The sequence below is a fragment of the Argopecten irradians genome, chromosome 6, assembly GCF_041381155.1.
Source record: "Argopecten irradians isolate NY chromosome 6, Ai_NY, whole genome shotgun sequence".
In the NCBI taxonomy this organism is placed as follows: Eukaryota; Metazoa; Mollusca; class Bivalvia; order Pectinida; family Pectinidae; genus Argopecten; species Argopecten irradians.
This window is the reverse complement of record NC_091139.1, coordinates 15,094,116-15,100,642: the sequence shown is the minus strand read 5'-3', so window position 1 is coordinate 15,100,642 and position 6,527 is coordinate 15,094,116.

Below are 6,527 nucleotides of genomic sequence, written 5' to 3'. Positions count from 1 at the left end.
CTTTGACCTCTCAATCCGCCTATATCCTCACAAAACTTTCCTAAATACTACTACAACCAATGACCGCACGGTTGAATTCCACATGTACAATAAATATTATTCTTGATTAAATATGATCAGTATACATGGCATTACATGTCTTTAACATGTATCATAATACGTGAGATTTATCGTGAAGATACGGTACATTATTGTATGTACATTTCATTTTATCGCTACTGGGTATTTTCAGATTTCTGGTATTTTATAAAAGTGACTAGCCTTTATTTACCGATCTTCTTTCACGTCTTGTGATGTAATGGTAGTCTATTTTGTGATAACGAGAAAGTGATATTTTATTGTCACAATTCGCCATCAACCACGCGCGATGCCATATTATATACGCGACGCAAGACCAGCAGCTTATAATTACAGGCAATGCCTTTCTCTAAGCCAGCCAATCTTCGGATTTTTTTCCGTGTTTAGAAAAAAGTGTCATTGTTATCGAAGGACCTGAGAATGTTTTATTTCGGTTATACACACAATATGAAGTTAAATGCGCTTACTAGGTAGAGCCAAGTGAAAACGTAAGGATTATCGTTTAACCAAGCTTTGAGTGATGACTTTTCTCCTATAGGTCACTGACCAAAGGTCTATATCTCCTCAGTTCAGTCCCTCTTTGTTTTAGGTGTAACATTGTACGTAAAACACATGTAAACAGATTCTGCACTTCTTGATTGATACGTTTCCAAATAACAAGATAACACTGTATAGATCATTTAGCTATCTTATCACGTGCGAATAGCATACGTCATCAGCGCCGTCACGCGCGTGCTGTTTGACCTAGAAGTGAATAAGTTTGTTCACTCGATTTCTGTGGAACATTCACCCCCAACAAGATAACACACACTATATAGTGCTACATACAATTAATAACAAATAACAGTCGCAAAACCTGTAGAATGGATTCTCATGTGACGTCATAACTAATTTTGACGTCTGCGATATCAAAACAATTCAATATTTAAAGAAATATATTATAAAAATAAGATGAAAACTTTTTACTGCATGTTTACATTAGATAGACAAAAAACATAACTTAAAAGTACCATTATCATTTGTAAAACACTAAAATGTAATTTATTTGTGAGAACTGAAAAATAGTTTTTGTTATTTTATTTCTAAAAGTAATTAGTTGTGCCAGTCATATGAAAACATGTATTGGACGGCATTGTATTTTATTTCAGTTATTCATTGTCACATGAATGTAATAGTATTTGAGCGTTATATACGATATATAATATGAATCTACAACTTTCCTTTCGTAAATGAGTAGTTTTATATGGTGCTTAACAAAACAAACAGACTCGTGCATCTTCCAACTTGTCTGATGTTTCAGCAGTAAAGAAAACTGTGTGTATACATCTTAGGCTCATCGTACTGAACAAACCCGAGGCGCATTCTAGGGTATTTGTTTCTAAATAAAAACATCACAGAAAATAAACATATATAACAGTTCTTTTTAGTCATGTGCACACACTCCATAGTCATGTGTACACACTCCATATATATATATATATATATATAGCGTTTCTGTTTTTAACAACAACACAACAAAGGTCGTGTACGTAGTGCATGTACGTGTTTCTCGGGCTGATTCTATTGTTTTACATCGGAACAATCAGTAAAATGAGCGAAAAAGAGAATGAAACGATAGTCTATATTGATGTTTCAGGCCAATGAATGGCAGTAATGTATATCATTGTATTCTATTTTGATTTTGTTTCAACCCGTCCCTTCCTCAATCCTGTCATTTAGGGGATATAATGAAGAAAAACAAAAAAATTTCCTAAAAATTAACTGTGTATGTATGGCGTAGGAGGGGGTTTACAATGTTAAAGACACACAGATAATTAAGATTTTTGATGAACAATTTCGACAATTTAAGATTTTTTAGCGAAGATAATTGGAAGTTCGTAAACTCTTGTCAATGCTCGAATTAATTAATTAACGTGTGAAATAGCAGTGGGACTAGAAAATCTACCAGCATTGTAGTGTGATTTTCCAGACAGGTTATCCTAACTTGAGTAGAAACGTGTATGATCAGTTCATCCAGCTGCTACTTGTTTTACAACAAATGTGGAGCACGTGAACCATTAAAAACTAGCATCCATTTAAGAAAATCGGCTAGCTCATGAGCAATCATCATTTCATCCGAAACGAATGTTTGATCGTAAAATATACATATGGCATTCAAGGAAGAAGGTTATTTAAATATTGAACGCGTTGTCTATTCAACTTCTGAGCACAATAATCGGACAACGTCTGATATATCTATTTTTTTTAAATCGTGAACAAAAACATACAAAAAAGCACGTCATTTTGTTCAATTACCTTGTAATCATATATATATATTACATTGAAAATGTTTGGTAGGAAGTTTTGGTTTCGTAACTGCCAGTTCTTGGTTTGATGAACTAGACACCGACTTTCTTACACATTCCACACTAAATCTCGTATCATGTGTAATATATATCAGTTGTAATCAGACCAATCTGACTCATCACCTTAACAAAGCACGAGCAGCGCTCGAGCTTCGTGCATTCCCTTCCGTGCGTGCATGTGTTCTTTATTAACTGAATACCAGAGACGGATGTACTTGTAGACAATAACATACATAAACATCACATCTAACAACAAACATGTATCATAACAGATATAATTCATTGCAAAAACTAGAGCAACTAATTACGCGCATTACGTAAAAAATCTGGTACGAGACAATCACGTTTTCTGTGATGACGTCAGCAGTTACACTTATTACCGCCCACACCTCGTCAGCAGCCAAGAAAAGTAGCATCGTGATGTTTCCTCTTCCGCTTTACTCATTTACCTGTAATTATCATTTAGCCAATTAAAACAGAACAATAGCTTAATGTCGTAGATTTTGTGAAGACTCATCCTGAATTATTCATTTTGTAGTAAATAATCATCCAATGCATCATATCCCCAGTTTCAGCAGCATTCCTTGATTCTGAGGAATTCCTTACATTTCTGTACTTTAAAAACCTCCATAGAAAAACATTACAAGTCATTGTGTGTGTTTCCTCTTTTAAATAAATAGACATTCTGCGTCTGAAATAATTGTAAAATAGTAGATTATACATAATTTATAATAGTTGATCATTGTAAAATAGTTGATTATACATACATATACAGAATGTATGCAGGGGAGTAGAAAGCGGGGGGGGGGGGGGGCAGGGGGGGCAAAACAGCCCCCCCCCCGTTCCCCAGGACGGGGGGCAAACATGTCTTTTTGCCCCCCCCCCCCATTTCCGCCGACTGAAATTTTCTAAAAATGCTTATTTGAAAGAAAAAAGGGTCCTCCTTGCACATTTTTTTTAGCTCACCTGGCCCGAAGGGCCGGTGAGCTTATGCCATGGCGCGGCGTCCGTCGTCCGTCGTCCGTCCGTCCGTCCGTCCGTCTGTCTGTCCGTCAACATTTCCTTTAAATCGCTACTAGTCATAGAGTTCTGCATGGATTGTGACCAAATTTGGCCACAAACATCCTTGGGGGAAGGGGAACAGAACTTGTATAAATTTTGGCTCTGAGCCCCCTGGGGGCAGGAGGGGCGGGGCCCAATTGGGGAAATAAAGGTAAATCCTATAAATCGCTACAAGTCATAGAGTTCTGCATGGATTGTAACCAAATTTGGCCACAAGCATCCTTGGGGGAAGGGGAACAGAACTTGTATAAATTTTGGCTCTGAGCCCCCGGGGGCAGGAGGGGCGGGGCCCAATAGGGGAAATAAAGGTAAATCCTATAAATCGCTACTTGTCCTAGAGTTCTGCATGGATTGTGACCAAATTTGGCCACAAACATCCTTAGGAGAAGGGGAACAGAACTTGTATAAATTTTGGCTCTGACCCCCTGGGGGCAGGAGGGGCGGGGCCCAATATAGGAAATAAAGGTAAATCCTATAAATCGCTACTAGTCATAGAGTTCTTCATGGATTGTAACCAAATTTGGCCACAAACATTCTTTGGGGAAGGGGAACAGAACTTGTATAAAATTTGGCTCTGACCCCCCGGGGGCAGGAGGGGCGGGGCCAAATAGGGGAAATAAAGGTAAATCCTATAAATCACTACTTGTCCTAGAGTTCTGCATGGATTGTAACCAAATTTGGCCACAAACATCCTTAGGGAAGGGAAACAGAACTTGTATAAATTTTGGCTCTGAGCCCCTGGGGGCAGGAGGGGCGGAGCTCAATAGGGGAAATAAAGGTAAATCCTATAAATCACTACTAGTCATAGAGTTCTATATGGATTGTAACCAAATTTGACCACAAACATTCTTTGGGGAAGAGAAACAGAACCTGTATAAATTTTGACTCTGACCCCCCGGGGGCAGGAGGGGCGGGGCCCAATATGGGAAATAAAGGTAAATCCTATAAATCGCTACTTGTCCTAGAGTTCTGCATGGATTGTGACCAAATTTGGCCACAAACATCCTTTGGAGAAGGGGAACAGAACTTGTATAAATTTTGGCTCTGACCCCCCGGGGGCAGGAGGGGCGGGGCCCAATAGGGGAAATAAAGGTAAATCCTATAAATCGCTACTAGTCATAGAATTCTGCATGGATTGTAACCAAATTTAGCCACAAACATTCTTTGGGGAAGGGGAACAGAACTTGTATAAATTTTGGCTCTGACCCCCCAGGGGCAGGAGGGGCGGGGCCCAATAGGGGAAATAAAGGTAAATCCTATAAATCGCTACTTGTCCTAGAGTTCTGCATGGATTGTAACCAAATTTGGCCACAAACATCCTTGGGGGAAGGGGAACAGAACTTGTATAAATTTTGGCTCTGACCCCCTGGGGGCAGGAGGGGCGGGGCCCAATAGGGGAAATAAAGGTAAATCCTATAAATCGCTACTAGTCATAGAGTTCTGCATGGATTGTAACCAAATTTGGCCACAAACATCCTTGGGGGAAGGGGAACAGAGCTTGTATAAATTTTGGCTCTGACCCCCAGGGGGCAGGAATGGTGGGGCCCAATAGGGGAATTAGAGGTAAATATTCAAATTTCTTCAGAAAATAAACAATGAACCTGTATCCAGAATATTACTTGGCATTACAAACCAGGTGAGCGATACAGGCCCTCTGGGCCTCTTGTTCTTACTTCATTCTAGAAAATTTTCCGCTGCGCGGCGCATTTCCTAAAACGTTCAAGCACATAATGTCAATTCAATACACACAAACTAGACTAAAAATGTCCATCAAGGGATTCTATGTACTATTTAAAAAAATGTCTCTTAAAACATCAATTTGTTTATGTCTTAGCGAGACAATTAATTCTTTTTTTTATGTTACACAACAATGTGCCGATGGTGTGAAGCCGGTATATTCAGATCGAGTAGGGTTGCATAATGTTATGACGACACAATTATCATTTCTAAATGCAGGTAGCTTTAAATCGAAAAAATCATTAAACTTTATCGTAAAACTCATCTCAGCCATTCTAAATCGTAATTTTTTTCCGGGGGAGACCCCCAGACCCCCCTAACACCAAAATCTCGCGCTTTCGGGCGATTGCAAAATCATCAAAATACATAAAACTCATCCCGGGGGTCACCCTCAGACACCTTATAAAACACCAAAATCTCGCACCTTCGACGACGCTCACACGCTAATTTGGCCAATTTGCGTATTCGTTAATTTCCTTTTACCGACCCCACTGTCTATAAATGTGTACATATGACATTTAAAGATGCTCCACCGCCGACAGAGGATAAATGATGTTTTTCATTTGAACAATAACTGCTATTTAATCGTGTATATATATGTCTAATTAACACAAAAAATAATATAAAATAATTTATTTCGCCTTTTATGCATGCGCAATCAGTACTTCATTCCATATAGGATATAGTGACACGGAATTTTTTCGGGATGCAATTAATTATTTTTCATATCTTTAACTTGAAGTAAAATTAGAAGCTCAAACTTTTCAATGGTGGTTATGGTATAAAGTATGTAACTTTTGTAGCTGAAGAAAAATACACACTAAATCGTCTGCTCCTGTTTTTGATAGTGAAAAAAATTACCATTTGTCAGCGGTGGAGCATCTTTAAATTTAGTGATATATGAAAAATGTACATTAAGCATGTATACATTATATGGTTGGGAGTTGAATTAATCTCCTCCTGTAGGTGTGGCGGGGGGGGGGGGGGGGGGGGGGGGGGTTTACAAAATATTGAAGACCTTTGCCCCCCATGACGTTTCATCTTCCTACGCCACTGGTATGTATTTTTTCTTCAGTTAACTTCCAAAAAATTAATTATGTTTTCACTACTTTGAAGCATATGAAATTACAGGTAATTGTAAATTTGCCACCAGTTTATAATAGATATTCGCGAATTTATGAAAAACTTCAGGCACGCCGATGATTTTTTTAATGATAATTACTACTTCTCATTTAGCTTTTTTTTCCTTTTTGAAACTATATGTGTATTTTTAAAATCTGTATTTCGATATGAATTATCAACGAA